The sequence below is a fragment of the Tamandua tetradactyla genome, chromosome 7 (genome assembly GCF_023851605.1).
Source record: "Tamandua tetradactyla isolate mTamTet1 chromosome 7, mTamTet1.pri, whole genome shotgun sequence".
NCBI lineage: Eukaryota > Metazoa > Chordata > Mammalia > Pilosa > Myrmecophagidae > Tamandua > Tamandua tetradactyla.
The window spans coordinates 130,982,568-131,007,592 of record NC_135333.1 but is presented as its reverse complement, the minus strand read 5'-3'; the positions used below and the strand labels follow the sequence as shown (position 1 = coordinate 131,007,592).

At 36.9% G+C, this 25,025-nt stretch overlaps 1 pseudogene; it reads left to right on the top strand.

Annotated features, from left to right (window-relative positions):
* LOC143690676 (ribosomal protein S6 kinase delta-1-like) overlaps positions 1 to 24,716 on the top strand; it is a 34,642-nt pseudogene extending 9,926 nt beyond the window's left edge.
* Positions 24,717 to 25,025: the final 309 nt, after the last annotated feature.

Sequence of the window (25,025 nt, the reverse complement as noted above, 5' to 3'; positions counted from 1 at the left end):
GGGAAGGTTTTGATTACTGACTTATTCTATTTATTAGTTATTGGCCTGTTGAGATGTTCTATTTCTTCTAGAGTCAGTGTAGGTTGTTCACATGTTTCTTGGAACCTGTCCATTTCATCTAGGTTGTCTCACTGTTGGCACACAATTGTTCATAGTATTTTTTTATTTTACATAAACTAGCATATTTAATCCTCACAACCACTCTCTGTGGTAATTATTTATCTTTATTTTTCATGTATGTCTTTATTTTATTACTCTTCTACCCAAACACTGGATAAAGGTTCTGCTACAAGAATTTATAATCACATAGTCACATGATAAAATTTATATAGTTATACAATAATTATCAAAGATCGAGGCTACTGGATTACAGTTCAACAATTTCAGGCATTTTCTTCTGGCAACTCCAATACACTAGAAATTAAGAGACATCCAAGTAATGATTCAGTAGTCAGAATCATTTGCTAAATCCTAATTTCTGCATTTCACTTCCTCCCTCTCATTTAATCATTTAATCAATCTGCAGGAATCTCTGGGTAATGACCATTTTAACTCCATGCTGGAAAGGAGTGTTGACTATGTGGGGTAGAGGAATGAAACTGGTTGATGTTCTTGGAGAGACTGGTACTTCTGGGTTTCAGAGTTTATCTGGCATAGGAACCATCAGGAGGCCTTAGGTTTCTAAACAAATAAACTTACTAGGAAAATATTTATAGAGCCCAGGGTATTCTTGGGTTTACAGGAATACTATTGGTTGGGTTTGGCATACTGTGGCAATTTGCAATATCTGACTGAAGCTTGCATAAGAGTAACCTCCAGAATGACCTCTCAACTCTATCTGAAGTCTCTTAGCCACTGAAATTTATTTTGTTTCATTTCTCTTCCCCATTTTACTCAAGAAAGCATTCCCAATCCCACGATGCCAGGGACAGGCTCATTCCTGAGACTCAGGTCCCATGTTGCCAGAGACACTTGTACTACTAGTAGTTATATCCCATGTAGGGGGATCGGTAGTGAGTTATTTGCGGAGATGGCCTAGAGAGAACCTCTGAGCAACAAAAGAGGTTCTCTGGGTTGACTCAGACATAATGATAAGTAGGTTTTGCTTTGCCATTGCAGAACTAAGTTTCATAAGGGCAAACCCCAAGGTTGAGGGCCTGGCTTATAAAATTGGGAGTTCTTAATGTTTAAGAGAATATCAGGAATTGCCAAGGTGGGAAAGTTTAATAGTTTCACATCTTTCACTAGTCCCTCAAGTAAAAAGACTTTGCACATACTTTTTACTTTTCTGCCCCAAACACTCTGGAATTTATTGGGTTATTGCCTTAACTGTACACAATAACAAGACCTCATTCTCTATTCTAGGTTCTATGTAATTATGCTGTTTAAATAAACTGCCCAGACAGGTTATATTAGATAGTGTGCTACAGAAAATTTAAATCTTGGACAAAATAAATACCTCTTCCTTTGGTTTAACACAGAAGTTGAAGTTTTGAATATCAGGCAAAATCCTCCCTTACCCTGCATTCTGATTTAACTTACTCTTAACTAGTGTGGTAGTTAGATTCAGTTGTCAACTTGGCCAGGTGAAAGCACCTAGGTCTGTTACTGGGGACATGAGCCAATGGTATGTGAACCTCATCTGTTGCTGATTTACATCTGCAGGTGGCTAGGAGGCATGCCTGCTGCAATGAATGATGTTTGATTTAATTGGCTGGTGCTTAAATGAGAGAGTTCAACATAGCACAGCCCAAGCAGCTCAGCATACCTCATCTCAGCACTCGCAGCTCAGCCCAGGCCTTTGGAGATGCAGAAAGAAATCACCCCAGGCAAAGTTGTTGGAACCCAGAGGCCTGGAGAGAAGGCCAACAAAGATCATCTTGTGCCTTCCCACATAAGGAAGAACCTCAGTTGAAAGTTAGCTGCCTTTCCTCTGAAGAGCTAATGAAATAAATCCCCTTTTATTAAAAGCCAATCCATCTCTGGTGTGTTGCATTCTGGCAGCTAGCTAACTAGAACAACCTGATATGTTCCATTCATATCTCTAATTGAAGTCTGATTTGTTTTTCAGCTTCTTTAAGAGTTGCTGGATGGAGCAATGCTTATTTTCAGAGCTAAAGAACTCTAACTCTGAGTCACACAGATACCCAAAGTTCCATGTAATGACCAGGTTATACACAAAGAGCACAAGATCTCAGAATTTACAGGTGACAGTTAAAACACAGGAATAGATATAAGTGCTATAAAAGCATACAATGTATGAACCTATACACTGTGCCTTATTCAACATTCTGTACTCTGAAATTGTCAATTGGCAAATCTCTGCCTACTTTCTATCCCCTAATAACATATGCTCTTGAATTCAATTCTCAGAATTTTTTTATTAGAGTTAGTTTACATTAGTGAGCTCATATAATATTTATCCTTTTGTTTCTGGCTTATTTCACTCAATATAATGTTCTCAAGGTTTATTCACCTAGTTGCATGCCTCATAATGCATTCCTTCCTGCAGCTGCTCAATATTATCTCCTATGTATACATCACAGTTTGTCCATCTCTTCATTAGTCAATGTACTCTTAGACCATCTCCATTCATTGGAGATTGTAAATAATGCTGCCATAAACACTAGTATGCAAATATCTATTTGTGTCCCTGCTTTCAGTTTTCCTAGTATATACGTAATACCAGGGTTGAAGGATTACATGGTGTTTTAGTCTGCTAAAGCTGCCAGAATGCAATACACCAGAAATGGATTGGCTTTTAATAAAGGGTGATTTATTTAGTTAAAAACTTATAGTTCTTCAGAGGCAGGGGGGTATAAGGGCAGTTCAGTGGTAGAATTCTCACCTGCCATGTGGGAGACCTGGGTTTGATTTCTGGCTGATTCACTTCCCAAACAAACAAAGAAACCAATAAAAACAAACGAACAAAAAATTCAACAAATGGTGCTGCAATAATGGGATACTCACATGGAAAAAGAATATGTGACCCTGCCATACAGCATACAATAAAAAAAAAAAAACAAAAAAAACCATGGTTCTTCAGAGGAAGGGACCTAACTTTCATCTGAGGTTCTCTCTTATACGGGAAGGCACAGGGCAATCTCTGCTGGCCTTCTCTTACTGTTTCTGTATTCCCACAGCTTTCCCCAGGGTGAATCCTTTCTATATTTCCAAAGGTCTGGGCGCTGAGCCGTGAGTGCTGAGATGAGGTGTGTTGAGCTGCTTGGGCTGTGCTACCTTAAACTCCCTCATTTCAGCATCCAGCTAATTAAATTAAATATCACTCATTGCAGTAGGCATTCCCCTTAGCCAGCTGTAGATGTAATCAGTGACAGATGATTTTTACATGCTAATGGTTCATGCCCATAGCAACAGAGCTAGGCATCTTCACCTAGCCAGGTTGACACCTAAACCTAACTACCACATGTCCACCCCTTATCAACTTGGCAACTATACATATCACCTTAAGCAATATTAAAATGGCAAAAATTTCCTTCTGGCTCTGGATCTATGGATTTCAAAACAATTTATCTGGTGCCAACATGCAAAGGAGGGACAGTCACAGGATACATGTTTTCATTTCCATAGGGAGAAATTGGAAGGAACACAGGGGTCACAAGACCCAAACAGTTCTGAAAACCTGCAGGGTAAACTCCATTGGATTTCAAAGTCTGAAAGTCATTTATCCTTGGGGCTTTAGAAAGTGGCAGTCCCACCCTTTCCAAGGGTCTACACAGTGGCCTACCTCTCTCAGAACGCAGCCTTGAGGTACACTGGGGAGACCACCCTTTTCTCAGCTCCACCTCTCCAAGCATCAGGGCCACACTCAGGCTCTCTGCCATCTCCAGGACACATCCTTAACTCCTCCATGTCGTGGCAGCCAGGCTCTCTCTAATCCCCAAGGAGTGTGCTGTACCCTCTCCAAGACCTGAGGTGGCATGACTCTTCCACTGCAATGAAGTAGAAGGCCCATCATCTGCCTTTGGGGCAAACTCATCCTCTCCACATACAGGGGTGGGTCTACTCTCCCGGCCCAATGTTAATTGGCTTCAGACTTGAGCTTCTATGGCTCTCATCCTGCAAACTCCAATCCAGTCCTTTTCTGTCCCCCTTTGTCCAGACTGGCAATGGTTCTGTTTATACCAGTATCTTCAAGCACTCCAGGTCTTCTCCATCAAACTCCTCACAGTTCCTCCAGAATCCTCCCCTTATCCATGTAAAAAAAAAACAAAACTGTTCCAACATGCCTGGTATCTGCAAACTGCAGCAGAACCCCAGTTCCCCAGTACCAAAATCTGCTCTAGTTTTCTAGCTGCCAGAATGCAATACACCAGAAATGGAATGGCTTTTCAAAGCAGGGAATTAAATAAGTTGCCAATTTACAGTTCAAAGGCTGTGAAATTGTCCAAATTAAAGAAAGTCTATAAACATGTCCAATCTAAGGCATCCAGGGAAAGAAACTTTGGTTCAAGAAGGATTTCTCTCTCAACTGGAAAGGCACATGGCAAACATGGTAGCATTTGCTAGCTTTCTCTCCAGGCCTTTTGCTTCATAAAGCTCCTGCAGGAGTATTCTACTTCATCTCCAAAGTTGCTGCCTGGGGGACTCTGTAGTTCTCATGTCTCTGTTGTGCTTGTCATTCTCTGGCTTTCTCCAAAATGCTTCCTCTTTTAAAGTATTCCACTAAAGTAATCAAGACCCACCTGGAATGGGTGGAGTCACACCTCTCTCTGTTCAAAAGTTAATACTCACAGTTGGGTGAGTCATCTCCATGGAGACAACCTAATCAAGTTTCCAACCTATAGTACTGTATAGAGATTAGAAGAAATGGTTGCTCCCACAAGACTGATTAGGATTAAAACATGGCTTTTCTAGGGTATATAAATCTTTTCAAACCAGCACACATGATAACCCTATACCTAGCCTCCTGTGGAACCACCACACTGTCCTCCAAAGGTGCTGCATCATTGTACTTTCCTACCATCAGCAAATAGGTATATATCTCTCCACATCTTCTCCAGCACTTGTATCATTCTGTTTATTTAAACAGTATTATTTATACACCATACTAAATTTTAAAAAATCAATGGCTCCTGGTATAATCACACAGTTATGCATTTACCACCACAATATATATGAGAATATTTCCATTTTTTAAGCAAAGAAAGAAGGGGGGAACAATGATAAAAACAAGAATTCCACAGCCCTCCCTTATATCCCCTTTTTCCTGACCATTAGCTTTGGTATACTGCCTTTGTTACAATTAATGAAAGAATATTGCAATTTTACTGTTAACTATAGACCTTAAATTGCGTTAATTGTATTTTTTTCCATATGCCATCCCATTTTAACATCTTGTGATGAAAATATTCATTTGTTGTCCCTAATGTAAAAACTGTCTATATTTGTACATTTAATCAGTATCATTGTCTGTGATAGGTTTTGCTAAGTTATACAGTCTCAGTTTTTATTCTCTATCTTTCCTTTTGGTGTCACTCAAGTATCCTTTTGTAGTTCTTTTTATTTCTGTTGGGTCAGGAGTAATCACCCCTTTCATTTATGATTTTAACTATTTGTGTCTTCTTTTTTCTTTGTCAGTCTACCTAATTAATTTACAAATTAATTGATCTTTCCAGAGAACCGAGTGGTTTTTATTTTAATTCTCTCTACTGATTTTTAATTTCTGTTTAATTTATTCCTTCCTAATCTTTATTTTCTTCCTACTGCTCATTTGGGGTTTCATTTGCTCTCTTTTATTCTGGTTCCTCCATGAATGCAGTTAGATTTTTGATGTGTGCTCTTTCTCCTTTTCTAATAAAAGCAGTTAGGGCTATAAATTTCCCTCTGAGCACTATCTTTGCTCCATACCATAAGTTTGACATACTGTGTTTCCATTTCATTCATCTCAAAATATTTACTGATTTTCCTTGTAATTTCTTCTTTGATTCATTGGCTGTTTCTGAGTTTATAAGTGTCTTGTTTGTGGAATTTCCAGTTCTCTGTCTGTTACTGATTTCTAGCTTCATTCCTTTGTGATCAGAGAATATTCTTTGTACAATTTCAATCTTTTAAAATTTATTGTGGCTTGTTTTGCAACTTAACTTAGACTATCCTGAAGAATGATCTATGGGCACTTGAGAAGAATGCATCCTACTGTTTTGGGGTGCAATGTTCCGTATATTCTATAATGTCCAGTTCATTTATCATATTCAAGTTCTTTGTTTCCTTATTGATCTTTTGTCTAAGATTCTACCCATTAATGAAAGTGGCATGTTGAAGTCCTTAACTATTCTTTTAAAGATCTCTACTTCTCCCTTCAATTTTGTCAGGGTTTGCCTCATGTATTTGGGGGCACTGTGGTTAGATGCTGTTTTAGTTTGATAAATGCTGCCGGAATACAATATACCAGAAATGGAACAGCTTTTAAAAAGGGAATTTAGTAAGTTACAAGTTAACAGTTTTAAGGCTAAGAAAATGTACAAACTAAGGAGTCCAGAGAAAGATACCTTGACTAAAGAAAGGTCAATGTCTGTCACTTGGGCAGGCACGTGGCTGGCATCTACTGGTCCTTGTTCCTTGTTCTGTAGCTTCCAGCTTCTGATGCCAGTGGTTTCCTCTCTAAGCTTCTGCAAGCATTCACTTAGCTGTTCGGGGACACAAGTCTGGGTTCTGGCTTACTTAGTATCTCATGAGAAGGCACACGGCATCCTCTACTAAGCTCTGTATCTCCAAATGTCCCTGTATTGGCATCTGCTTTCTCTATCAGCTCTCCATTCATATGCAAATGTCTGCATCTCTGAACCCTGGAAGCAACTTCAAAATGTTTCTCCACTTAAAGGATTCCAATAAACTAATGAAGATCCACCTCGAATGGGTCAAGTCATATCTCCACCTAATCTAGAAGGTCACACCCACCATTGGACATATCACATCTTCATGGAACTAATCTAATCAATAGGACACACCCACAATTTAGTGTGTCAGTCTCCACAGAAACGATTAATCAAAGATTCTATCCTAAACACTAGGCCTGGCCCCACAAGACTGGATCAGGATTGAAAGAAAATGCCTTTTCTGGGGTACAAAACAGTTTCAAACCAACACAGATACATAAATTTTTACAATTGTTATTTCTTCTTGGTAGATTGGCCTTTTATTAATATCTAGTGTACTTCTTTGTTTCTTGTAACAGCTTTTGACTTAATGTCTATTTTACTATCCCAGCACTGTGATGGTTACTATTTGAATGGGAAATATTTTTCCATGCTTTCACGTTCAATCAACTTGTATCTTTGAATTTAAGGTGATATAAACAGCATATGGTTGTGTCATCTTTCTTATCCATTCTTTCTTATCCATCTTTTCCTTTGACTATCCATCTTTTCCTTTTCCTTTGACTAGAGATTAAACCATTTGTAAATTTAAAGTAACTACTGATAATGCAAGTTTTTCTTATGACCTTTTGCTATTTGTTCTTTGTAATTTGTAAACTTTTTTGTGCCCCAATTTTTCTGTTATTACCTACTTAATTTTTATTTGATTTTTTTGCTGTGCAACATTTTGAGTTCCTTCTCATTCTGTATATATTTTTCAGATATTTTCTGTTTGATTACCATGGGACTTATAATTCTTTATGTATTTTTCAGATATTTTCTGTTTACAATAGGACTTACATTTACAATGATTTATAAGTCCTATGATTACAATAGGACTTATATTTAGCATCCTAAATTTATAAGAATCACTTTTGTTTGATATCAGCCAACTTCAACAGCATACACATAAACTGTTCCTATACTGCACTGCTCTCCCCTCCTTTTTGTTGTACTGGTTACTATTCTTGTATTTATACACTTGCATTTAGAATCTGCAAGAAGTAAAAAGTTGAGTTATATACCAAAAAATAAAATACAATAATAGTGGAATTTATAATTACCCATGTGGTTATCTTTACTCAAGTTCTTCATTTCTTTATGTTACTTCAGTCCATTGTCTAGTGTCCTTTTCTTTCAAATCAAAGAACTCCCTTTAGCATTTCTTGTAGGGCTGTCTACTGGTGACAAAGCCCCTCAGGTTTTGTTTCTCTGTGAATGTGTTCACCTCTAGTTCATTTTTGAAAAGCAGTCTTGCCTGACACGAAATCCTTGTTTGGCAATTGCTTTCTTTCAACACATTGCAATTTTTTCCTGCTTCATTCCTCCATATTTCCTGATAAGAAATCAGAACTTAATCATGTTGGGGCTCCCTTGTATATAACATATTGTTTTTCTTTTTCTGCTTTCAGAACTCTCTCCTTGTCCTTGGCATTTGAAAATTTTACTACTGTCTGGACATGGTTCTCCTCAAGTTTATCCTCCTTGGGATTCTTTGAGATTGTTGAATGTGGATATTCATATCTTTCTTTAAATATGGATAGTTTTCTGCCATTATTTCTTCAAATATTCCTTCTACTCCTTCTGTTTCTTTTCCTTCTGGGAATTCCATAACATGTAAATTGGTACACTTGATGGTGTTCCACAGGTCTCTTAGGTTCTATTCACTTTTTTTTTTCCTGCTCTTCAGCCCTAATCATTTTAATTGTCTTGTCTTGAGTTCACTAATTCTTTCTTTTACCAACTCTAATCTTCTGCTGAAACCATCCGGGGAATTTTTTACTTCGATTATCGTGGTCTTCAACTTTAATTTTTCTGTTTGGGTCTTTTTAAAAATTTCTGTCTTAATTGATATTCTCATATTGTTAACTCATTATTTTCCTAGTATTTTTTATTTCTTTCTTCCTGTTTTCCTTTATTCCTGAGCATTCTGAAGATCATTTTTTAAGAAGTCTTTCTCTGGTTTGTCTCAAGTCAGGTGTTGTTTGCTGATAGTTTCTGAATTGGTATCTTGTTCCTTTGGATGGCCTATAGTTTTCTGTTTCTTTATTTGTCTGATAGTCTTTTTCTGCACACTGTACATTTTAATATTTTAAAGGGATTTAGTACCCAACCTGTCTGTTCCTTAACTTTGTATCCAGTTACTGATATGATATAGATTTCCTTGCATGCAAGGAGCAAACAAAAAACAAACCAATGCAAAAAACACCTTTCACAGAACTTTGCAGATTGGCTATGCATTGGCTATTGCTCTTCTTCATAGTTTAGCCCTCATACCAAGAAAATCATCTCAAGGCAAATGCACAGAGTCATTTCCTTCTTTTCTGAGACTGTGTTTTGTCCTGGGCTTGCTTGCTAATGGTCCTAGGAATTCCCCAATTTATGGGAATCTGAATGCCCTATCTAATCCTTAACAAGTAGACTTTTTACCCCTCCTGGGTGCTCTACTTTATGTCTTAATGTCAGTATTCCTTTGCATCAGTCTGCTTAGGTTTCTTACAGTGCTTTTTCTATCTGCAAGTTGTTTTTGCATGCAAGACAAGGTCTGTGAGGGTTAACCAGAGAGGAACATCCTGGTTCAGTCTTCCAGGCTTCCAACCAATAGATTGACATCCATAAACAGGCACCTCAGTATATACATGGGGGTTATTCTGCTCCCTCCAGAACAGGGCCAGAGATCCATAGTGGGAGCACAAGCTAGTTCTATACCGTGCTGAGAAGGGGGGTGGGGGTAAGGGGAGGGGGCCGGTAGGGGCCAGCATGAGTGCCATGTGCTTCTCCTACCATTTTTTAAATCTGTGTTTCCTTGACTTGACACTTATCCAGTTACTGCAACCCTTTAATATTTTCAGGAGTTTTGAGGAAGATGGCTCTGCCAGATTTTATTAATTATTCAAAGATTCTGACAGGGACCAGAAGCCTGGTGTATCTTATGCCTCCCTCTTGATCAACCAGAAGTCCCCAGCGTATATTTTTATGGTAGCTAACCCAAAGTCATAAAACTGCAACACAGGATAGATGTCATATAAAAAGGAGTAATTAAGTAGTAAACATGTTTTGATATTATCACAATTTTCAATACAATGTTTTAAAAAATTATATGTGAAATAATATGTGATTTTTGGTAGCAGAATAAATTGTATGAAGTTTCCTAATTTTACTAATTCATTCTCTTTCCTTATACAACTCCAGTATCTACTATCTTCTTTCTACCATGTATAAGAAAAGGGGTCTGCCCTTGGATATTTTTTTGTCTTCAGAAATCCCTTCTCAGGGACCATTCCCTGGCGATTTTGCTGCACATGCCTCCTATTTACATTCATGGCTCTTAGTTGAAGTTTAACAGGTTGCAACTAATAAGCAACAAAATCACTCAGCTAGAATTTCCATAAAACCAGGAATTATTTCTTATGCAAAATTATCCAGCATTAATCATTTTTAAAGGTTAAATTAATAAGCTAAGATAATTGACTAGTTGTGTGGTACTTTCGTCCTTCACTAGAGTGGGCTGGAATTGTGAATTTTTTTCTCTCTCTAAAACCCCTTATGTGGATCCATGGCAGCACAGTGCTTATTCACACAAACAAATAAATAATACAAGAACCTCATCAACTCAATGCTTTAATCTCCTCCACAATGTTCCTAGACTCTAATTAAATGACCATACACACACAGCCACTATCAATTCGTCTATTTCCTTTTGTGAAACTTTCCCATTGTTTTCAGCCTTTCTTCAAATGATAGACTCTAGATTTCTTTTGCCATCTTCTAAAAAGAGATTTTTCACATTTTTTTTTAAAGTGTAGTGCCCAGGGCCAAAACACAGTTCTAGAAATGGCTGGGTCAGAGCAGATTAAAGCAGGACTCTCTTCTCCTTCACCCTCAATTTAGTCTTTATGTCGAGCATTTGTACTATAATATGACACTAGCTTATTTGGCACCTACTTCACAGTTCTGACCTATATTCTCTTGAGGACATCTGCTATTCTCCTCTTATCAAAAGCACAAAACAGTCTTATTGACTCACTTGGACAACTGTCAACTAAAGCTCTCCAGTCTTTTTCTTATGAATTGTGATGAAGATATGCCTCCTTCATTTGTTCCTATCAAATTATAGAATTTGGGGGCTACTAAAGAAAATTGAGGACTGGGAAAGGGAATAACTTGCTAGTAGTCATACAGCTAGATATTGGCCTAGCTAGGACTAGAAGAGCCCAGACCCCTTATTCCTGGTACTGTGCTCTTTCAACATAGGTTATCCTGCTGTAGTTTTAACTATTAGGAAGCTTATATTTGCCTCGATACATGTTTTTCATGGAAAGTTAGTCCTACAGAATCATTTGATTATTTTTGGTCATTATAACTAAATATTTAAAATAGCACTAACTTATTTGAATTAGTCCTTGTGGTTTATAATGCACTTTATCATCCAGTATCACTTAATTTCTTGGGTTTCTTCTTAGCTCATCTTATTTCTTTTGCCATCCATGTATGGCAAAAGATTGTATAAGAATGTCATCCATGTCCTTACCTGTGTCCTCACCTTTAGCTTCATTACTAAAACTATTGAGTTGGATAGAATCAAAGATGGAGGCTTTCAAAAGGCTCTAGAAACCTCTTTTCATAGAGACATCAATCCATTAATGAAACATATTTGGTTCTGGTCAATCAATGATGAATCCTCCCTTCCACCCCCTTCTCCCACATCTGCTTTATTGATTATGCCACCTCCAATATTCTAAAACTAATCTAAAAAACTTATCAAACATCTTGCTGAAATTCAGAGACACTCTGTACACTTTTACACCAGCCTTACGGGCAAAAGAAAATTCTTTTTTTTCTGATATTGCAGTCAGTTTAGTTGTTAAAGGACTTTATCTAAAGTCTTGTTACCCACAGTGTTTTCCTAAGACCACTCACCAGGGAGTGATTTAGAAATACAGGAGCTGAGACTTTGCCCCTCCCAGCCCAGAGATCCTGAATCAGAATCTGCATCTTAACAAGATCCCTAAGTAATTGTAATCCTTTCAAAGTTGAAAAACATTTCCTTAAAGATGTTTCAGTATAGAAAATATGAACTCTAAAACTTAAAATTGTGCTTTTAATTTCCTTACTCTTTCTTTTCTTGTACATAAAAAAGAAACTACTATCAAATTATTTCAAATAAAAATACTAAAATATTAATTATAAAATAAGGGATACGAAATTAGATATATAGAGAGAGATTGGTATAGATATATAATAAAGGCATGAAAGGGTTAAACAGAAACATTCACTGAACTTGTGCACTATGAGGAAGATAGAGAACTAATGATGTTACACGGGAAATCTTATCTATTTTACCAGTGAGGAATCAGTTTTTAACTTAAACCTCTATTAGGAAGTGGCTCTTCCTATGAAAAAAGTAGTTCACAACATCCTAGTCTTTATTACAAGTAGCAGGGAACAAAAAGTGTGTTGGAGCCAGAACACATGTCACTCACAGCCATGTAGTTGGGCCTGTAAATATTAACTGTTGCTATTCCCCCAGGAAATAGCTAACTGCCCTGTGCCAGACATTTTGCAAAATATATTATAGGGACTCAAGGCCTCCTTATTAGTCTGATAAACTGCTCACGAAGTGAACTCTAAATCACATTATAAACAGAAGCTGACAATAACTACCTTGCCATAGTGAAATGATCCATCTCAGATGAGACCAGCAAGGGACACAGGAGAGGATTAGAATCCGAATAAGAGTAATTTAGACCAGATCAGGCTGGGCTCCTTTCATAGTCACACACAATATCGGAATCTTACGATATATATTTATTTTCTGTAGCACATGTTAAATTTCAAATGTATAGTACTTATATATAGTTCTTACCCAAAGTCTGGATTATATCATTCTTATGAAATCCGTTTGTTATTTTCTAAACTGTGTTAAAGAATATATAGACAAATTTAGTTGTTTGTATTTGAGTGTTGATGTCAAGACCTTGAGTAAGAAAAACCAAGAAAATGCCATCTCTTACAAAATTTTCTCTACCAATTAGACAAAGATTTTTTTAATATAAAGGAATATGAATGATTTTTATGACTTACCCTTCTTTCCACTCTTCTCAATACTCTAAATTTTCTTAAGTGAATTCATATTGCTTCTAGAAAAACCAATAAACCTTGTTTTTAAAAGTCCTTGTTCTAGTTTGCTAGCTGCCAGAATGCAATATACCAGAAACAGAATGGCTTTTAAAAATGGGGAATTTAATAAATTGCTAGTTTACAGTTCTAAGGCCGAGAAAATGCTCCAGTTAAAACAAGTCTATAGAAATGTCCAATCAAAGGCATCAAGGGAAAGATACCTTGGTTCAAGAAGGCCAATGAAATTCAGGGTTTCTCTCTCAAGTGGAAAGGCACATGGCGAATATAGTCAGAGTTTCTCTCTCATCTGGAAAGGCACATGGTGAACACAGTCAGGGTTCCTCTCTCATCTGGAAGGGCACATGGCAAACACAGTGTCATCTGCTAGCTTCTTCTCCTGGCTTCATGTTTCATGAAGCTCCTCGAGAGGTGTTTTCCTTCTTCATCTCCAAAGCGCTGGTTGATGGACTCTCTGCTTCATGGTGCCACAGCACTCTCTGCTCTCTCTGAATCTCCTTTCTCCAAAACGTTTCCTCTTTTATGGGACTCCAGAAACTTATCAAGACCCACCCAAATGGGTGGAGACATGTCGTCACCTAATCCAGTTTAACAACGACTCTTGATTTAATCACATCTCCAGGGAGTCAAACATACAATATTGAATAGGGATTATTCTGCCTTTACAAAATGGAATTTAGATTAAAACATGTCTTTTCTAGAGGACATACATCCTTTCAAACCAGCACAGTCCTGTAATAGGGGAACCTATAGATTAAAAGAAGCTTAAGGAACATATTAACCATCTGCCAATATGGACCTTATATAGTTCCTGATTCAAATAAACTATTAAAAATGAATAACATGTATGAAATAGTTGGAAGTTTTAATTTTGTCTGCATTTTTGATGATATTAATTTATTGTTAGTCTTTGGTGTAATGATGGTTTTATTTTGCATATATAATTAAAAACATATATACTGGAATATTGATGAATATCTAGGATTTTCTTCACAATAAGATGGGAGAAGATGAGGTGTAGACAAAACAAGATTACCCATGAGTTGATAAGTATTGAAGGTGGGTGACAGACATATAGGAGTTCATTATACTCTTCTATTTTTGTATACATTTAACTTTTCCCACTGAAAAAGTTAAATAAAATCCCGCCATACCAATGAAATCCTTTCTTATTTTCATTCTGCAATAATAATTTTTAAAATGAAATCTGTTTTATAAGATTTACTCAGTAATCTGAACTTGGGCTTCAGATTCCAGTGAATTGTCTTCTTGGCTTATGATACAAACATTTTGCCTTGAAAAGTCCTTAATAAATCTTTTCTTTGCTGCATTGCAAAATACAAAATATCTGTCGGGATTTTTCTGTTGACTTTCCAATGAACGAGGGCAAGGATCTTGCTATAGAGGTAATTATTCAGCGGTATGCATCAACAGTGTTGCACCTAAATATTAACTTCTATTGGCAAATGTAAGGAACTGAAAAAAGTACAACAGTTCTTTGTTCTGAAGATTATCTCCCTGAGCCTCCTTCTTTGCCTTAGCTCTAATTTGCTTTATGTCCTTGACCGTTTTGAGTACTTTCCTTGGGAACACTGCATAAACAGTTCTGAAGTGAATCAAGGCAACCTTGTTTGTAGCCTACAGAGGCAGATACCAGGGACCCGGTGGTAGCCACAACTTCAGATTTCAAAATTAGTTCCTATTTTTCTACCAGCAGAACTCATTTTTCCAGAACTAGCCCAAACTTCGGCTTTCTTAAAGAAAATATAGATAACTGGCATAGTTTGGAATATTCATTCAAATGAAAGTCAAGTCTCAGTTCAATATATGCTCGAAGAAGGACGGAGGTAATTAGAAAGAATGAGAGGGATAGGAAAGAGAACATCACTGAATTTAAGGTAATGTTTACTATTTTATTTTAAGCTAATATATTAGGATTTTGTTCATCTTCCAAGGTGGCACATTATCTACTCTTGCACTGTGTTTTAAATAGATGCCTCTCATCACAAAGTGTTACTTAATTTATAGCTGCCTTGTAACTCCAAAGGTGACCATTCAGTCATCTTTGACGGAGAATCATTTGAAGATAGAAGTTAATTCAATTGGCAAAAAAAACCTTTTCAATTACCTCTCCATATCATTTTATAAATAGTCATTTTGTCACCAAATACCAAATTGTGCACTTCCTTTTTCTTTAAAATAAAAAGAAACCTTAAACCAAAACTAAATCATGAAAACTGATTGTGAGTATTTGTTTTAAAAAATAAAAATAAAATTAAGAATTCTTAGCCAAAGAGTCAATAGTAAAACAGGCTGGTGAGGGACAAGTACTGAATTTTTTCCTACCTCTGGAAATCAAAGGTTTAAATTTGCATAATTATCAACTTTACCTATTTCTAGTTCTAGCTAGTCTTTGAAATGCCAATTTTGTTTGATGTGGGCTCCAAAATATGTTTGGGCAACAAGTGTTTTAAATGTTTACCCTAACACTACATCAGCCTTACACAGTGCAAGTTTTAATAACCTTCAATGACCTAATTCATTCAAAAGTATGCTTCTTGCTGAGTGTTTTAGTTATTCCATTGCCATTTGTACTGTCCATATACCTAAGTACTAATTTAACACTATGTGACACATTAAGCATTAAACATGATTTCAAAATAGGACATGTAGGGGTATTTTTCCAATCTTAGTCTGAATTGTGCTTCAATTTGTGTGGCATCTTTGAAATCATTGATCTGTTTTTTCTTTGTACCCTGTGCCCTTGGTGAAGTTTGTACTTAAAACTGTTTACTTATGTACTGCATGGTTCAGATTCTGAAATTCCAATTTGGAAAGTTTTTTTTATTCAGATTCCATAATGCTGATCAGGTGGTTGTTAGGAGTACACTTTGTTCTTTATGTAAGAATTGTAGAAAAAAAAGACAGAAAAATTAATTATCTTCTCAAGAATATCTCCATGTTGCTGTTGGCTTTGGAGTAGTCAGGAAAAAACAAAATAAAAATAAAAGTCACAAACCCATCTCTAGTATGTTTTTGCACATCTGTGACTCCTCCCTTATACCTCGTGTTGTTCTAACAGGAATTATAGACAGCTTATCATATAAATTGATTAGCTTGAAGAACTGGATTGAGCTACGGTGTTATTTTTGTTTTTTCACTGCTACCTAATCTAGTGAAACAGTATAATGTATCATGAAGTCTTTGCATGAGTTCTTTCTCTAGTTTGTCCAACATCAGGATCCTAAAAAACTATGTCAAGGAATTGAAAATGGGAAAATGTCTCCTGCAGGGAAATCCCTAAATTGAAATCACTTGACTAGGAATGTCACTTAGTGATCGATGAAAACTTGACCTCAGAAACAGCATCAACAGCAATCAATGTTGATAAACTGCAACAGATTTAGAATTGGCAAATACCTTTCCCCTTAGTTGGAACTGAACAGAATTAATTGCAGTAACCATAAAGTTGTGAAATACACTGGTTTAAAGAGTCTCAGATACATGTTTGGGTCTTATCTGAGCTTGCTATCTGAAACTCAGGGTCCAGCAGGAGCTATTATGGTGATACAATGAGATCATGCATGTCAATAACTCAGGAAGCATGACCTCAGAAATGATGTTAATGTTTTAAATTATAAATAACTTGAGGAAAAGGTATGAATAAATAAATTATTTGGGAAGCCCTGTTTTTTAATAACGGTAGCTATAAGCAAAGATTATTTCAGCATAAAAACATTAGTTATGTAGAAAAATATTCAAAATCTTATAAATATGACCAATATAATACACAATTAGAAAATTGGGTAAAAAAACAAAAGAGTAGAAATCCAAAATCTCTAATCAAAATGTTTCTAATGAAAAGGATTCTTGGATATTAGCATGAGGGCATTCCAAGCACTGAGGAGTCATCATGGAGGAAAGAAGGGCCTTGCTTAACTTGGCAGAAGATCTTGTTCTCTTCAAAAAGGACAACCAGAACATCAATCAAAGCAATTGATAGCATATGTTGAAAGTTCAGAGGCAAAAGACAACAGGCGATGGTGGTGTTATACAAAGAAGGGAGGGTTTAACAAATGGGTATGATTGTTGAACCATTATATTGATATTTCTTTTAGCTCCAGTATCTTAGAGCAGCTGGAAGTAAAAACCTAAAATTCTGGGGTTGTAACCCATACAAAACTCTGAAATCTGGTCTACAACTAATTGTTAAAATGTCATTTGAAATTTATTGGGGTTTTTTGTATATATGTTATTTTTCACAAAAAAAGAAAAGTCGATTGTGATGATAAATGCACAGCTATATGATGATATTGTAAAACATTGTACAGTTTGGATGATTACATAGAAAGTGACTATATAACATATATCATTAGCCTGAGGAAACATATGACAAAGAAGACCATATAAAAGAGTCAAGAGAGACTTTAGAGACAAGCTCCATATCTATATGATGATAAACTTCTGCGGTCCTTTATTTCATTTTGGGTGGGACCCTAGTTCCCAGCTAACGATATCATCTTTAATAAATGCAAGAGCAAACTATAAAATTTGGGAATAACGCTGCTGGATCTAATACAACATCCCAGCCAGGTCGAAGTTCATTCTGAAATCAGCTTTGACATATGTGCCAGTTTGAAAGTATTATGTACCCCAGAAAATCCATGTTTTAATCCTAATCCAATCTTGTGAGGACAAAATTTTCTTTGATCTTGATTCAATACTGTAAATTGGAATCTTTTAATTAGATTATCTCCAGGAAGATGGGACACACCCAATTGTGGGTAATGGTTTTTCTTTTTTTGGGGGGGTGCATAGTCCAGGAATTGAACCCAGGTCTCCCACATGGAAGGTGAGCATTCTACCACTGAACCACTGTAACGGTCTTTTGATTAGATGGAGATTGTGACTCCACCCATTCCAGGTGGGTCTTGATTAGTTTACTGGAATCCTTTAAAAGAGTAAACATTTTGGAGAGAAGCCTCAGAGTTGACAGAAACTTCAGAGCAGAGCTGACACAGAGACATGAATGTTTGGAGATGCTGGACCCCAGCAGATATCACCATGGTATGTTAAGCACACCAGAATCTGGAGAGAGCCAAGGGCAGCCAAGAGATGAAAGCTAGGCCTGGAGAAGCAAAGTGAGGCCCTCACAGGTACAGAGGCTTAAAGCAACAGAGCCCAGGAGCAAAGGACTATCAGATGTCAGCCATGACACTTCCCAGCTGACTGAGGTGTTCTAAACCCATTGGCCTTTCTTGAGTGAAGGTAACCTCTTGTTGGTGCCTTAATTTGGATACTTTCACTTTCATTAGAACTGTAAACTTGCAACTTATTAAATTCTCCTTTTGCAAAAGCCATTCCAGTTCTTGTATATCACATTCCTGCAGTTAGCAAACTAACACAACATAGATGAATAATTTTTAATTCACAGTGTCACTAATTACGATTCAAGATTATTTATAATCTTTATAAAAATACAATGTTATTTATTTAGTACAAACATCACGCTAAACTCTTTGCAATATAATTGTTTCATTTTGTCTTACCTAATCTTATATTAGTGTTAGGTCGGGGGAACAGGGAAGGGCACTGCAACTTGAGCTGCGGAGGCTGTGTCGCCCCTCCCAATATGTCTTCAGGAAGTAAGGAACCGCCCCACCCCGACGTCACCTGACCTCCATCCTTAAAAGCTGCCCGTGCCAAAGCCCGCGTGCGGACTCACTTCTCTCTCCATCTTGGGTTCAGTGAGCTCTGCCCGGGAGCGCAGAAATAAACCCGCCCACTTTAAATTTCCTGGTCTATCTTCCTTCTTTCTTACCCTTTCGCCTCCTAAACCTTTCAGTTAGCACTAAGCAGAGTATCCAGAACTGAATAGATGGTAATGTTTGTTGAATGTATCTACAAATGAATGCATGGATTAAGTCAAAGCTGACAGAATGCAACACACCAGAGATGGATTGGATTTTAATAAAAGGGGATTTATTTAGTTAAAAATGTATAGTTCATCAGAGGAAAGGCAGTTAACTTTCAACTGAGGTTCTTTCTTACATGGGAAGGCAAAGGGTGATCTCTATTGGCCTTCTCTCCAGTCCTTTGGGTTCCAACAAATTTCCCCAGGGTGATTCCTTTCTGCATTTTCAAAGGCCTGAACTGAGCTGTGAGTGCTGAGATGAGGTGTTCTAAGATGAGGTATGCTGAGCTGCTTGGGCTGTATTATGTTGAGCTCTCTCATTTAAGCATCCAGCCAATTAAATAAAACATAATTCATTGCAGCAGGCACACCTCCTAGCCAACCGCAGATGTAATCAGCAACAAGTGAGCTTCACGTGCCATTGGCTCATGTCCGCAGCAACAGAACTAGGCACCTTCACCTGGCCAAGTTGACACCTGAACCTAACTACCATAACTCTTTAATCAAAACCCTTATAACATTCATATCTTTAGACTAATAATTCTACTTTTAGAAATATTTCTTTTATAAATCATCAAATTATAAACATAAGTTTATGTTCAGCCTTATTCACTGTAACAATATTTGTAATAGACAAAATTTAAAGATAGGGAAATTTTTAGTAAATTGTGGTATATTTACACATAAAATAGTCTATAGCTATTATAAATCATGTTATTAAAGAAAATTTAATGACAATGGAAAATGGTGCTAATATTACAAAGTGAGAAAGAGATACATAGCATGATCTCAATCCCATAAAGGAAAACATGCACACATAGAAAAGAAAAGGATTGAAAAGAAAATATGTGCAAATGCAATATTGGATATCACTAGATGATTGGCTTATGGGTGATTTCTATTTCCTTTACACTTTTCAGGGTTTTTTCCCAATGTTTCCACAATGAGGACATATAATTTTTTCATATTGGAAAAAATGCTTTAATAATATAGTGACTTCATGATGACTTCATAGCTGTATGAAGCAGAGCCAGCTATAGGGAAATGAATCAAGATTTTGTGTGGTAATATAAAAAGATTGTTAATTATTATTTTTTTCTTGTACATATGGGAGGTGCAAAGATTAAAATGTAGCCAATGCTTACTCTTGTGAAGCTTATGTATGTAGTAGAGAAGCTTAGTCTACCTTTGGTATGCCTAAGAGTTGTCTCCAGAGGACCTCTTTTGTTCCTCAGTTGTGGCCTCTCTTGCTCCAAGCCAAACTCTGCAAGTGAAATCATTACCCTCCCCACTAAGTGGGACATGACATCTGGGGTAAAATTCTCCTTGGTGGTGTGGAAGATGACCCCCAGGGATGAGCCTGGCCCTGACACCATGGGATCATCAATGCCATCCTGACCAAAAGGGGGAAAAGAAGTGTAACAAACAAGGTTTCAGTGACTAAGAGAGTTCAAGTAGAGTCAGGAGGCTACTCTGGAGGTCACTTTTATGCAAGCTTCATTTAGGCATTGCTACATATTATAACTTGCCAAATTCCAACCAAAACCATTCCTACCAATCCTAAAGAACACCTACGGCAATATACAAGATTCTACACAGGTTCCATGCACTAGGGTAATTTCCAGATTCTTACAGCCTCCAGTGAGTCCCTAAACCAGATAAGTCCTGAAATGCCAAGGAGCCAACCTTACCAGAACATCGACTAGTTCCATCCCCCATCCCATATAATCGACAGCCCCTTCCAACATGAAAAACTTAGAATGGATATAGCTCAAATACCTCTATAGCATGAGAGAAGGATCAAAGGCGATGGTGATGTTATACAAAGAAGGGAGGGTTTAACAAATGGGTATGATTGTTGAACCATTATATTGATATTTCTTTTAGCTCCAGTATCTTAGAGCAGCTGGAAGTAAAAACCTAAAATTCTGGGGTCGTAACCCATACAAAACTCTGAAATCTGGTCTATAACTAATTGTTAAAATGTCATTTGAAATTTATTGGGGTTTTTTGTATATATGTTATTTTTCACAAAAAAAGAAAAGTCGATTGTGATGATAAATGCACAGCTATATGATGATATTGTAAAACATTGTACAGTTTGGATGATTACATAGAAAGTGACTATATAACATATATCAATTAACATTATTTTAAAAAGTTTACCAAGGACCAAAGGGGAGGCGAGAACAGTGAGTAATAGCTTAATGGGGGAAGAGTTTCTGTTTAAGGTGATGAAAAGCAAGTGTAATAGATGACAGTGTTAGTAGAACAGTACTGGTATTAATACTACTGAGTTGTATACATGAAAATGGTTAAACTGGGCAATTTTGAGTTGTATATTTGTTACTATAATAAATTTTTTAAGAAAAATGAGAATATAAGAGGGCTAGCAAAATTATAGGCTTAACTTACTAAATAGTATTTCCATATTCAAACAATAAAAACGTTGAAATTATAGAGAAAATAATCACATGCAAAAAATGTGGCCAATGAATTGTGTTAGAATGGAGTGGGATTAGCCTTCAACATGAATTTTAGCTTCATTAAGTTTTCCTTATGTGAGTCTTGCTTCATCAACCAAGGAAATAGCTTTTTAATTTTATTTTTATACTTTATTATGTAGTTGATATTTTAAACACTTATCTCTAGTATTAATGCCAGGTTCCTCTGGTCATATATTTGTTCAATCAGATAGCAAGAGTTGTGTTAATGGAATTGAATGCCTTGGACACCATTAACTAGTTAAAAATCAGTTGCTTCCTTAAATACTTTATTGCAACTTCCATGCAGTGAAGAGAAGAAGCCTCTACTACACATTCAAAACCAAGCTTCCAAAAACATCATCTATGTGATTATGGTAGCCTAATAATACATGGTAGTTCTCAACGACTTTAGCCAAGATCTTGCCATGAAAATATCGTGGAAGCATGATAACTGGAATCAACGTATGTATTGGCTTGTAATTTATGAATACTGTAGCAAACATTACAATTTTTAACTCCTGCCTATAATCAGTGCATGGTATTGACTCTCAATCACTTTAGCTTCATTCTAATAGTTTACAAATGTTATAGTTCCTCAAAATGGAATTTTTCTAGAGGCATTTCTTGAATCTGCAGATGGATCACTGGCACAACTCCTCTCCTTGAGTGGGAGCTGGTATGTGTGGCATGAGAGATAATTAGAGAGGGTTATGATTTCCTACCATTTAGGATTCTGTTAATAAAAGCATGTGAATCGAAGAAATGGCTCCGAAGAATTCATTCACTCAATGATGCAGTTTCACAGACCTTTCTATGGATTGTTACACATGCCAAATTTAGTTCTCTAAAAAGCGCTGTTTTATGACATCTCCATGAATGACACATTCATAGTTATTTTATCATGCATTTGAGAAGTACCTAGACTAATGTATGGTTTTCAAGATAAGCTTTGATTTTGTTGTGAACCAGCCAACAGTCTTTCACTGGGAGCAAGCAACTTAACATTAAGCTCTCTCTAATTACTACAGCCAAACTACAGAAACTCAAAAAGGAACATTACTTTGAACCACTTCATATTGTTTCCTCCATTTGCTAAAGGAATAGTATCTGGACGATTTGATGAAATTCTTATTGAAGAGGGAAGACAATGGACTAAGGATCTGCTACAGTTCTCTGCAAATATTCCAGCTCTTAATAATAGTAAGCAGCTTAAAGTTGTCTTTTTTTTTTTAATTGAAGTAATTAATGATGGCTCTGAATTGACTGGTACTGATGAGGCTTATTCGCATTCCCTCATTGATAGCTTTTCGGAGTGTAGAAAAGGTTTCTCCAGGGACAGCGACCTGATATTTCTTACTGGTGATGTGGATTCTCTTGCTGGGTTACATATGGAATGACTTTTAATCAAAATCCTCCCATTAGAACTTCTGGTCTCAATCTTTCCTTAAATTCTTCAGCACTTCTTCAATTCCTCCGTTGCTTCTGACAGTGCACAGACTAAAACAGAACAACAACTGGAAAATTGTAGCCTCTTTCCTGGCAGTTTAAAGCCTAAGTTTGCCAAAAGAGATTAATTGGAGAAAGCAGGAGAATTAATAAAGCTGGCTTTAAAAAAGGAAGGAGGAGAAGATTATGAAGCTGCATCTGATTTTTATAGGAAGGGAGTTGATTTATTCCTAGAAGGTTATCAAAGAGAGTCAAGTCCTGCCCATTGAGAAACTGTGGAGAGAAGAACATCAGAGTATCTCATGCAGGCAGAGAATATCTCTAGCTTTTATGGAAAACCCCATTTTGAAGGCATAGCACAACCTCAAGGATAACTAAGTTCAAGGCCCCCTTGGCACCTAAGGAGCCCTGTTGAGGAACTGAAGGAATTCAGAGTCCTTGAGATAAGTGACAAGGCTTTACTTTTAATGGACACAAGGACAGAATGGACATTCATTTTGAAAGGTCCAAGGAAAAGCAGTGAACACAGCAGGAACAGAAAAACCATCATCCCCTGCTGTGTGCCCAAAATGGTGTGTCTGCACAAGTACATCATCCCTGTTGGCATTTCTTGTGCTGCAGCAAACTCTGTTCATATATCAGCACATTTTTAAATAGGAATCCTGAAGACAGCTTTGACATCCAGGAGGTGAAAAAAATCTCCGCTTACCAAAGTTCACCTGCACCAGCCAACTTATGGTTCTTGCGACAGCAGCAGCTCTGATTGCAGAGGAAGTGATGTTGGAACCATGGCTGAGGTTCTGCCTTTGAAGACAAGCCTTACTCCAAAGTCTCAATATGATAGCTTCCAGGAGGACAATAGCCAAATTCTCCAAAATGGCCAGATTCTGGCTCAAGTTCAGAAGAAGAATATACCAGTAGTTATTTAACATTATGCAGTGAATATCAGCACTATCTGCAAATAATACAGAAGAAAGCTTATTCCATATTTCTTACCGTCTGTGACATGCTAATGAATATAATGCAAATACAGACACTTTAAAAATAGAAGTATTGCTGTTTACAGATCAAGCTGATGATTTGGCTAAAGAAGAACTAACTACTTTATTCCAGAGACTCTGAGACTAAGAGAGGGTGTGGGGTTAGCACTAAAAGGAGACGAGGAAATATGTCAGTTATTTGAGGAGCTTGAAAAAAAAATAATATTAAACTCCAGGTTTATATCCCAGGGGGCTGCATTCAAAGATAGACAGCTGAAATGGTGGTAGCCCTTGATGCTTTAAATAGAGAAGAAATTGTGTGCCACTATTTGAACCCAAACAACACCTATTGAATGAGGGAGGACACATTCAGCTAAAGTAGTATAGTGGGTGGAGTGAGGTTGAAGATTTTTGTGACAGTGTTGCCATAGGGAACTTATACTGTGCCCCATATACTGCACAATCATGGGAGAAACTGAAGCCTGTGATTGGTGAAGTTTGGGTGTTGTCCACTTTGAACTTCTCAATGGCAAGACTGGTTGAGTGCTAGCAGGAATAAATACTCACACTACATTACACATGCCAGAATGTGTCTCTGAAGAGGTTTGCTCACTCATCTAACAGCTCTTGCAATTCACAAGCTTGGTGCCAAGAGTCTTGGTGCTGGCACTGCTGGTTTTGAAGACATCACATCTCATCCATTTTTCACCCCTGTGGATTGACCAGAACTGCTGAGATGAACACAATGCAGGGTTATCTGCAAGCACCCTGATCTCTGACAGCTGTCTCCTGCACTGAGCCAACTTGCCTTCAAGTCATTTATGAAGCACCAAATCATTTGAATAAAAACATTCAAGGAAATGAGAGAAGAAAAAGGTTAAACAAGAACAATTTATTTACAGTTAATCTCTGGACAAGACACTGATTTATAATACTAAGGGGCTATAAGACAAAAACTTAACCAAGGTGTGATTGTTATTTAATCTGCGTTTAGGGTTGCAGATGAGTTGTAAACTCAGTGGAAAGAGGAATTTCCTTCAAGATATTCCGGTTAGGAAGTTCTAAATATAGAATTAAGTGTTACTAGAAAGAATGACCTTTACATGGCAGCTAACAGTATTTTCTGCTAACTAATAATTGGTTTATACGATCAAATTAATATTTGTTGAATAATAAACTAAAATTG